This window comes from Humulus lupulus, chromosome 8 (genome assembly GCF_963169125.1).
Source record: "Humulus lupulus chromosome 8, drHumLupu1.1, whole genome shotgun sequence".
NCBI lineage: Eukaryota > Viridiplantae > Streptophyta > Magnoliopsida > Rosales > Cannabaceae > Humulus > Humulus lupulus.
The window spans coordinates 83,744,016-83,756,578 of NC_084800.1; positions in this window are offsets into that span (position 1 = coordinate 83,744,016).

Below are 12,563 nucleotides of genomic sequence, written 5' to 3' on the forward strand. Positions count from 1 at the left end.
ACCATTAACGGAACTATACATAAAACTTACATTTTTGCGAAAATACCATACTTTATTGGAAACTTGTAGAAATAGAGTTACTTTCATAAAATAAGTAGGATATGGGATCCCATCATCTTAAAAACAAAACATAATTTAAAATAAAAAGACATTACATAAATAGTGCGGAAAATAAATGTCAAAAGACATAAAACAAAACTACATCCTCGAATCGAATAACGCTCGGCTCCTTGACTCCATTCACCATCGATACACATTCTCTAAGCATCCACGAATCTTACCGCCTCTAAAGCTATTTTCCTGCACATAAAACAAAAAGGAATGAGCCTAATGCCCAGCAAGGAAAATCTAACACATAGTCATAAACATGAATTTCATAAATAATCATAAAGACATATCATAACACTTATTACATACACTTATTATAATGGCCATTATTACTTGGGGTCCCATAGACTAAACAAGTCATATGCCCAAGAGATTAATGGGGTCCTACTAGCTAAGTAGGTCATATGCCCATAATCTATTTGGGGTCTTGTTAGCCTTATGGGTCATATGCCCAAGCCTACAAACATACATATTCATAACATATTTATAACATATTTCATAACATAACACATAAGATAACATAAGCATAAAACATATAGATTCTATCCTATTTTCCTTACCAAAGTTACCGGGATAAGAGGACAGCGTTGGGACTTTTTGGAACACTCCTAAAACCATATATAACAGGGTGAGTCTAATGAAGAAAAAGAGATGAAATGAAAGGAATGGAAAGACTAAACTATTGAAAGTCACACTTACCAAAACTTATGTGCTCAAGAACTTAGATTCCCTAACTAAAATAAGAATGAGGTTAGAAGACTGAGTAGAAGACTAAGAGAAGGGAAACATAACATAAAACCAATGAACTAGAGTGTGTTGAATACCTTGAGGACTTGTAGATCAATCTAATCCTTGAACCGAAATACTATGAAATCTTACTTCCCAAAGTGTTTGATAAGCTTAAGATGATTAAGCTTATGATTTCCCCACCCAAGTGTTTAACTCTCACACTCTCCTAGCACTTGCAGCTTCTGAACTTAGAGTAAAAGGTGAATAATGGCTGGGTACTAGGTCCTATTTATAGAGTTTGGGAATGAAGGAATCTTAATTTTACTTGAATAAAAATAATAGCTTTTTAAGTGAAAATAATTTGAATAATCGTTCAGCAGAGGCTGAAGACTCGTTCAAAAGATGCTGGACTTATGAAGAAGTTGAATGGCTGAAAGGAAAAAGAATTCAAAAACATTTGAATTATGCTGAAGGAGGCGATATATTGCCTGGGCCAGTATGCCCGAGGCGACCGTGCATCGTTTCGTGTTTTCCATATCTACGTGCTGCGATATATCGCCCCCTATAGCTGCGATATATTGGCACACGCTGAATATTTAAACACGAAATTACACATTTTTAGCTAAGTTTGAATGGAGTAAACATCCTTGACTAAGCCCTCAACGTATTCAAAGCTGCTGACTGACCATATAGCATTCAAATTTTACTCCTTATTAAATTTAATCCTCAAAATACTTAATCCTTAATCACCCATTCATAACATGTGCTTAAAATCCTATTGGTCCTCATCGAAACCTTATAGTATAACAAATATTATCCTTAATATCAGTCATATAATCAAACCTTAGGTTAAACTTAATATTCTTAAACTATAGGTTAAACTTAGAAAATCTATAAGTACTACTATGAGTGTCCAAACAATTCCCGGTCTGAACCAAAAATCCACAGTTACAAAGATAATACTATACATACTATAATACTACTAAATAATTAGCTAAGTAAAGTTCTTGGACTCTACACCCTTTGATCCTGAAGGTGAGGATTCTTTTGTGTTTATTGATACTGTGGATGGACCTCGCATACCTATGATTTCTGTTTTGAGGGCTAGAGATATATTGCAAGGAGGTTGCATTGGATTCTTAGCCAGTGTGGTTGACACCACTCAGGTCATGCCAATGAGACCAGACTAGCCTGTGAGTTTCCGAATGTGTTTCCATAAGATCTGCCTCTACCCATCGAACTCTATTGAACGACTATCTAACCCACATCGAACCTAACAACAGACCCATTTTAACCCCTGCCAAGTACCCATCTAACCCTATTAAACCCATATGAAAATTTTGGAAATACAAACAAGATAAAACATATTAAAAAAATCACTTACCCCATCATAGAGCCAAAAGAGTGGTATCTTCAGCATCAGAAACCAACTCGAACCATGCATCCCGGTTTTGACATCCCTCTTCATCTTGTTTGGAATATCACCGAGCAACCACTTGCCGACCGTCATATACTGTATAGCAAGTGGCTTCTTTAGAGAGTTGAGGACTAATGGCACATCATCGAACGCATTCACACGTGGTTTCTTCCTGGTTGGGTCGGTGTAGTCTCCAAATTTTTTAGGTTTGCGTGTTTTCCTCTTGGCCAATTCAAACTCTACCCCGGCAACATCCCCACGTTCTATAATAGCAACACCTGGGGCCTCAGAATCTATTGTGAATACTATCAGCGAAGGAGTGCCTATGTCATGTACGACGTAATCATCTGGTACGTCAAGTGAGTCAAAATCAGAATCATTCTCTGTCATGTCTTTCTGAAGATCTTGTACAAATGTCAAGATCTTATTGACAACATCCATGATGATTACCTGGTTTTGTAGGACGGTATCCTGACGACTCTCGACTCGCTCCAACCTCTCCAACACCTCTCGTAAATCAGGTTGATTAGGAGCTGGGGTCGCAGCTACCAATGGGGCTGGGTCCGAGGGTGTGGGGCCGACGGGGACTGTGGTATCCTCATCATCAGGGCTAGCATCAACAAAAATATTGGCTGCCTTCGCAACCTCAGCAACTATCTCTGCCACCTTCTCAAAATTAGTGGGAGTTTCATCCTCTTCTTCTTGTCCCAAGCCATGATACAAGGGAGCATCACCCTCACTTAGAGCGCTATAATAATCTATCTCCGAAGGCTGAAGCTTCAACATGGACAACACAAGCAACTACATTAAACACAAAGCATTAAGTTAGTTTGAAACCACCAAAGAATAATGTATTTTGACATAATATATAAGAACTTACACTAACATCATGGCAGGGTCGGCCTTTGAAATAGGACGCTCCTTATTGCTCGACCAACTGAGCATCCTCAGAAACTAGTTTTCATGGTTAATACCATACTCACGTGCAAACTTCTAGATGGCCTCGTATGCCCAATACTGCAATGCAGGGACATAACCATACAAACTATATTTTGCTTCTTTCAGTTTCCCCTTAACTTCCTTCTTCTTCTCATAGTTCCTTTTTCTGATGATGCATGGACATGCATCCATAAGCTTATTAAAAGACACCTTCCCCCATGGGTAAGTAAAGAAGTACTCAGTGTCCTCCACCATCTTCAGCGAATCTATCCAGACATTTAACTTGCCCTCTCGTGCAAGTAAAACCCCTAACAATGAAACATAGGCCCAACTTGTAGGCATCTTCAACTACAGTGCAATTTTTTAAAGCAGCCTCCAAATGCATTATCTTCACTGTTTCTTCATCATTAAAGTACTCATTTATTAAGTGGTCACTATTCAGGTGATTCTTCAAATCAGTCTCAGATGGCCCAGCACTACAGTTCAACCCCGTAACTAGAGCAAACCCGCCTCTACCAAATCTACAGGGTCTAGATCCCAAATAAAAATGCAACTCATCCTCTTTGTTGCACTGGATCTTGTGTAACATTAATTGATGTATGAGAGATGTAGAGAAGTCCAACTTCTCAGCCACGAAAAACTATTTGAAAGGGGATTCCTTCGCCCTTTTACGATCAATCCGAGCTCCTCAAACTTGTCCTTGATTGTTTTAAAGTAACCATTACCCATGTATGTGACTCGACGGGGAAAGTGATCTGTCAAGGGAAAAAGAAACTTCATCATCTACAAAAAAAAAATACAGTTAAACAGAATCACATGAAAAATCCATCAGTAAACATAAATGCAAACATCGAACCCCTATTGAGTACCCATCGAACACCCATCGAATCGAAAAACTATACATTTCCATAAAAAAAATACCTCATTGAACAAGCTTACAATATCCATCAAACCACTATCGAGCTTGCATCGAACCACTACAACATTATCCTATACCCTAGATGGCCTACCCTATCGAACCCAGACAACACCCCCATTGAAGACCCATTGAGTATGCATCGAACCCCTAAATTCCTACTCAATCAAGCTTATATCGGGAATGCATCAAACTCTACCAACCACGCACCAGGAACCCCTAAGCACCATCCTATCGAACCAACCTCGAGCATGCATCAAATCACCATCGAACCCACTCCTGGAACCTCTAAGGCCCACCCTATCGAACCAACCTCGAGCATTCATCGAACAAACATCGAACACCATCGAACCCAAAAAAATACCCAACCCATCGAGCATGCATCGATCCCCCATCGAGTATGCATCAAATCCCTTAATCTTAAACCTAGAAACCCTAATGGGCCTATCCTATGGAACTCATTCGAACATGCATCAAACCCACAGAAGCATAAACCTGGAACCCCAAATGACCTAACCTATCAAACTCAATCGAGCATGCATCGAACCTCATCGAGCCTAAACCTGGAACCCTTAATGGCTTAACCTATCGAGCTTTTTGAGCAAGCATCGAAACCTCGTCGAACCACCATCAAGCAGCCTTACCATAACCACAAAAATACCCAGACTTCACTCTTAACATACCCACACTAATCCATACATTAACCAACCAGATTTAAACCCAGAACCAGGCACAAACACACAACGCAATCCTAAAATCTAACTCTACAAACACAAATTGAATGAAATAAAAAATTAAGAGATTACCTTTGTAATGTTAAACGAGAGGGACCACATGAGCTCGTGAAGAGGGAGAAACTAGAACCCCTATCGAACGTGGGTTTTGGTATAGATTGAGATTCGAGAGAGAGGGACGAGCTGTGATGAGAAGGAATTGCTCGTGGGTTTTTTATGCGAGATTGAGAGATGAGGGACCAGAGGGCTGGAAGAAGGAGAAATAGAGGCTTTGACAGAGGCGATACATCAGTGAGATGGAGGCTTCGATGACTTCGATGGCGAAGGCATTTTTGGCTCGTTTTTGGTGAGTCGGGCAGGGGAGATGAACCGAGAGAGTGACAGAGAGAAAGGAGCAATCAAAATTGGGGGGGGGGGGGGGGGGGAGTTATGTTAGGGGTATTTTGGGTATGCTCAAAATAATTGGCATTATTTTGAAATGATAAAAATGCCTAGCATTTTTTAATTAGTACCCCTCATTAAGCATAAAAACTCAATCTTCCCTATATATATGCATGGCATGTGTTTGTATATGTAGGCCCTAAATTATAGTTGTGCGTACGTAAGTGAAACAAATTAAATAGAATATCGATCCATACCTCTTTAAAGCCTACCGAAACAGTCTTCTCCACAAGGGCACCAACCTCCTTAACATGAAACTGATGAAGCATAGCTATGCTAGAAATGGTCGACATAGGCTTCACTTGAAGATCATCCATGTTGGTTATTCTAGTTTATTCTCAGTCAGAGGAAGAGCATGAGCATCATCTCAGGTTAGTTTTACAAAGGTTGAGGGAACACAGACTGTATGCAAAGTTCAAGAAGTTCGAGTTCTGGTTACTGCAGGTGACTTTCCTTAGTCACATTTCAGCAGAGATGGAATCAACGTGGACCCAGCTATGATTGAGGCGGTCAGAGATTGGCCAAGGCCAAGGAATGCTTCATAGGTCAGACGTTTCCTTGGATTAGCGGGTTATTAAAGACACTTTGTGGAAGGGTTCTCATGGATTGCTACCCCACTGACGAAACTGACATGCAAGAACCAAAATTTTTTGTGGTAAGATAAGTGTAAGAACAACTTCCAAAAGTTGAAACAATGATTGATTACAACTCCAGTACTGAGTCTTCCAAAGGATTAGGAGAAGTTTGTGGTTTATTGTGATGCCTCGAGACAGGGTCTGGGTTGTGTTCTTATGCAGGTAGGGAAGTTGATTGCTTATGCATCATGTTTGTTGAAGGAATATGAATACATATACCCTACACATGCTCTAGAGTTTGCAGCGATGATCTTTGCACTAAGGGTATGGAGACATTACCTCTATAGGGAGAAGTGTGAGATATACACTGACCATAAGAGATTGAAGTATTTCTTCACACAAGAGGATATGAACATGAGACAGAGGCATTGGTTAGAGATGGTGAAGGATTATGACTGTGAAATCTAAGCTTGTATCATCCAGGGAAAGCCAACGTGATGGAATATGCCTTAAGCTGGAAATGTCCAGGACAATTATGTAGTTTGAGGCAGATATCTAAGGAATCGACAGAGGATATGACCAAAGTAAAGATAGAGCTAATGGTGGGCCAGTTAGCCAACATCACCCAACAATCTACTCTTTTAGAGAGGATAAATGAAAGTCAATTGAATGATCCACATTTGATGAAGATTAGAGGGGATATCCTAGCTGGAGTGGCTAGGGACTATACAGTGCCAGATCTGGGTTTATTAAGATATAAGGGTTAGATTTGTGTTCTAATGGATGTTGTTATTAGACGGGAGATTCTGGATGAACCTCATACTACCCCTTACTCTTTGCATCCAGGCACCACAAAGATGCATCAGGATATGAAAACTTTATTTTGGTGGCCTGGGATGAAGAGGGATGTAACCGAATATGTGGCTAAGTGTCTCACGTGTCAGTAGGTCAAGGTTGAGTATCAGAGACCAGCAGGGCTATTACAGCCTTTGGATATCTCATAATGGAAGTGGGAGGACATCACAATGGATTTTATGATTGGGTTGTCTAGGACAGTGGGTCAACAGGATTCAGTGTGGGTTATCGTGGATCGATACACCAAATCAGCTCCCTTTCTACCAGTGAGGAAGACTTATACAATTGACCAGTATGCAGATCTCTAAGTGAGAGAGATAGTGCGTCTTCATGGGTCTCTAAAGTCGATTGTGTCAGATCGGTACCCCACATTTACTTCCAAGTTATGAGGAATTTTGCAAAAAGCTGTGGGTACACAGTTGAAATCTAGTACAGCTTATCATCCTTTGACAGATGGTCAGTCTGAGAGAATGATATAGATATTAGAAGACATGCTTCAAGCATGCGTTTTGGACTTTGAAGGGTCCTGGAGTAAGTAGTTTCCTTTGATAGAGTTTTCCTACAATAACAACTATTAGTCAACCATTGGAGTGGCTCCTTATCAGATGATGTATGGAAGGAAGTGTAGATTGCCCATTCACTGGGATAAGATGGGTGAAAGGAAATGCTTGGGTCTTGAAGCATTTCAGAGGACCAATGAGGCTATAAAAAAGATTAGAGCTCGAATGCTCGCATCACAGAGTAGACAGAAAAGCTATTCAGATCTAAAGCGCAAGAACGTGGAGTTCCAAGTGGGAGACTATGTCTTCCTTAGAGTTTCACCATTGAAATGAGTGAAGAGGTTTGAGAAGAAGAGAAAGTTGAGCCCTAGATTTCTAGGACCTTTTGAGAACCTAGAGAGGATTGGTTAGGTGGCCTATAGGCCAACCTTACCTCCGACATTGTCAATCGTGCACAATGTGTTTCATATTTCGATGCTTCAGAAGTATTTGTCAAATGAGGCTTATGTATTGAGTTACGAAGATCTAGAGCTGCAAGCAAACCTATCCTATAAGGAGTAGTCAGTCCAGATATTAGACAAGAAGGACAAGGTCTTAAGGAATAAAATCATACCTTTTGTTAAGGTATTATGGAGGAACAATAAGGTCGAGGAGGCGACCTGGGAATTGGAGTCAAATATGTAGGATCAGTATCACAAGCTGTTCAGGTAAAATTTTGAGGACGAAATTCATGTAAGAAGGGGATAATTGTAACATCCCAAATTTGCTAATCAGGCTTAGTGCCTTGATTAATGTGCCGGGAGGGCATAAATGGATATTGTGTGTATTTTGTGATTATATATGTATGATTATGTGAATTACATGAGTTATATTATGATATAACTGTTTATGCGTGTCTAAGTGTATTATATATGCATGTGGGCCCGTTTCTTATTAGAATAATATTTTCATAATTTTGATCTGTTGAGGGTATATTTGTAAATATATGTGATTTGTGATTGAGACCAAATTATGTGGATATATTTGGGTTACTCGGCACGAGACGATCCTAGTGAGCAAGTTAGTAGAAATGTCACAACGGGATTAAATACCCGGCTCGGGGTGAGCCTAGGGGTATTTTGGTAATTTAGTGTATTACCAGGATCTATCGGGTAATGGGAAATTATTTGATGAGTATTTGGGTATAATGAATTTAATTGGGAAATTAGAGTAATATTTGAGATTAGTGGGAATCTCGGGAAAAGACCAAAATTCCATTGGTTTGGTTAAATGGGCAATTATTGGCTTGGGTGAAGGAAAAATGGTATTTTGGCTATTAGGTTGAGTCAAATGAATCAAGTGTTGAACACTCTAGGACTTCCACGTTATTCTCTTACCTCTCTCCTTTGGAATCATCTTGAAACCTTAGAAGCAAGCCAAGGCTTGGAAGTTTGAAATCCGAGATCAAGCTCTAACACTTTGAGGATTCTAGGAAGATTTTTGGGCTTGGGGAGAAGGGGTAGCTGTTGCTATTAGTCTTCTGTGATCAAGGGAAATTTGAAATCCATCTCAAAGGTAACCTTTCTTGTTTGTTCTTGATGTGTTCTTGGTGTTCTTAAGAATAGATGGGGTTTTGATTTTCAAATTCATAGTTGGTGGCCTTAGGGTGGTTTAAAGGTTGAATTGATGATGGAAAGTGGTTTATAAACTTATTTTCATACTTGTTACTGCTGGGAAATTATGTTTAAAGTTGGAATTTCATAATTTGAAGCTTAAGTTGAGTTTGAAACTCAACAAAGGTAAGTTATGTTCAGCTAGGTTTTAAGTGTGTTTATGTGGTCTAATAAGGTTGGGTTTTGATTATCTAAGTTGTATGAGGTGTATAGAGGTCAAAAATCAAGTCTGGAAACTTGGTTTGGTGATTTTTGAAGGCTTAGTGTAATGACCCACTACTCTAGACTATTTGGACCATTAACGAAACTATACATAAAATCCTTAAAATAACTTACATTTGCGAAAATACCATAATTTTATTAAGTAACTTATAAAATAAGAGTTACTTACAAAGTAAATACCAAAACGGATATGGGATCCCATTGTCTTTAAAACAAAAACATAATTTAAAATAATAAGACATTACATAATTAGTGCGGAAAATACATGTAAAAAGACATAAAACCGAAACTACATCCTCGAATCGATTAACGCTCGGCCCCTTGACTCCATTCACCATCGATACACATCCTCCAAGCGTCACGAATCTTACCGCCTCTAAGCTTATTTTCCTGCACATAAAACAAAAAGGAATGAGCCTAATGCCCAGCAAGGAAAATCTAACACAAAGTCATATACATAATTTCATAAGAAAACATAAAGACTTAACATAATACATATAACATACACTTATTATAATGGCCATTATTACTTGGGGTCCCATAGACTAAACAAGTCATATGCCCATGGGATTAATGGGGTCCCACTAGCTAAGTAGGTCATATGCCCATAACCCATTTGGGGTCTTGTTAGTCATATGGGTCATATGCCCAAGCCTACAAACATACATACATATCATAACACTTTTAATAACATAAAACATATAGATAACATAAGCACACAACATATTGATTCTAGCCTATTTTCTTTACCAAAGTTACCGGGATATAATGGACTGAGTTGGGACTTTTGGAACACTCCTAAAACCATAATGAACATGAGTGAGTTGAAAGAAGAAGAAGAAATGAAAAGGATGGAAAGACTAAACCATAAAAACATTCTTACCGACTTATATGCTTAAGAACTTGGATTCCCTAACCAAAATAAGAATGAGGTTAGGGGACTGAGTAGAAGGTTTTGAGAAAGGAAATAACATGAAATGAATGAAGTAGAGTTTCAGGTTTACCTCAAAGATTTGCAAGATCAATCTAACCTTCACCGAAATACTATAGAACTCACTTCCCAAAGTGTTTGATAAGCATATGATGTTTAAGCTTATAGTTTTTCCCAAACCAAGTGTTTACACTCTCACACTCACTTAACACTAGCAGCTTCTGAACTTAGAGCAAATGGTGAATAATGGCTGGGTACTAGGTCCTATTTATAGAGTTTGGGAATGAAAATATCTTGATTTTACTTAAATAAAAATAATGGCTTTTTAGGTGAAAATCATTTGAATAATCGTTCAGCAGAGGCTGAAGACTCGTCCAAAAAATGCTGGACTGTTGAAGGAGTTTGAATGGCTGAAAGGAAATGAATTCAAAAGAGTTTGAATCCATGCTGAAGGAGGCGATATATCGCCCCCTGTAGGCGATATATCGCCTGGGCCAGTATGCCCGAGGCGACCGTGCATCGTTTCGTGTTTTCCGTATCTACGTGCTGCGACATATCGCCCCCTATCGCTGCGATATATCGGCACACGCTGAATATTTAAACACGAAATTACACATTTTTAGCTAGGTTTGAATGGAGTAAACAGCCTTGACTAAGCTCTCAACGTACTCAAAGCTGCTGACTGACCCTATAACATTCAAACTTTACTCCTTATTATATTTAATCCTCAAAAATCTTTAATCCTTAATCACCATTCATAACATGTGCTTAAAATCCTATTGGTTGATGTCTAAACCTTATAATATAGTAAATATAATCCTTAATATCAGTCACATTAATCAAACCTTAGGTTATACTTAATATTCTTAAACTATAGGTTAAACTTAGAAAATCTATAAGTACTACTATGAGTGTCCAAATAATTCCCGGTCTGAACCAAAAATCCATAGTAACAAAGATAACACTAAACATACTATAATACTACTAAACAATTAGCTAAGTAAAGTTCTTGGACTCTACACTTAGGTTGGATTGGGGCGAGTTTGGGTCGAAGGAATTGCAGAAAACTCAACCCAGAATTCTGAGTATGCGAGGTGGCACCCCTACGCTAAGCAGAGAGGGCTTTGGGGGCTCTCTGACTTGCTTAGGCGCCCCTTCCATTTAACTGAGTGCCCTTGTGCTATGCGGGGGAGTTCCTTGGAACTCTCTGACTTGTTTGGGTGCCTCTGCCCTATGTCAACTTCAGCAAACCTCATTTTTAGAGCATGGGAAGAACTTAGGGGCTCATGGGATGATTCCACCACCTCGTTGGGTGGAATTTGAGGTCCCCAGGGCACGAGATTGATCCCGAAATTTGTTTATGGGATTGAATCATTATGAGGATATTATTTATGGTTGTGACTAGGTTACCGCTTGGGCTCGAGACAGGATCGTGCTCAAGGGTCGTTCTTATCTATCTAGTGCTTGGACTAGATGTAAGAAAATTGCACCAAGTATGTGATTAGGGCTTAGCCCGATTATTGAACATGGTTATGACTATGCTTGGGCTGTTAAATTAAACATGTTAACTGTGTTGTGCATACTTGTAATATATAATGTATGCTTGTCTGTTTTACTTGATTGAAAGGCTTAACTTATAAGTCAAGGGCGACAATAGCGCGCTAAGCGCAGGTCGAAAGACTTGACTTATAAGTCAAGGGTGAAAATAGTGCACTGAGTATAACTTATAGGCTAGGTTAGTGCTCGGTCAGATGCACAGGCGAGGGTGCAGGTTGGTAAGCATGTCGATGCCTAGTTTATACGACAGTGACATTTTCGTAAATATCTTCAATATTGCACGAAAATGGATGGGACTTGGTAGGTTCCATATTGAAGGGGCAATGAACTCAGTGGTGCGATAAGATTTAGGAGATTCAAAGATCCGGTGAGCTGAGAGCCAAATATGTCTCCCAAGCAAAAATCATATATATGTTCCTGGTAGAAGGCTAAAAGCTCAGAAGGCTCTTTGTAGGGGGAGCACCTAGTGTCAGCTCTCCACCACCCCCTGACGCAGGTGCGTCCAGTGAGCTACTACTAGTCGTGAGGGCTAGTAGGGTGGGCATATGAGGACCACAAGGGGACTCATATGTCTCCATTAAGGGTGAAAATTTGACCCGCAAAACCTGAAAACCAATACAACCCACAACCCCAAAACCCACTTTTTGGCCAAACCCGTTAATTTCAGGTCGAATTAGACCCTAACTCGAGTATGTTCAGGTCGAGTTTAGGTGTGGTAAATACATACACACGGGTTCAGGTGAACAAATAAAAAAACAAAATTTAATTTTAATTTTAATTTAAATTTGATGACAAAAAAACCCTAACCCTTTACCCTTTTAAAAAAATTTACCAAGGCCCAAGTTATAAAAAATCAATTGAACCAAATTAACAACGCTGTTAAAAAAACATGTGAAAAGTAAAAATAAAAAATAAAAAAGTGTCAAAGGGTTGGTATTTTTGATTTTTTTTTAGCAAGGCCCATTTTCAGCCCAAAGCCCATTTTCG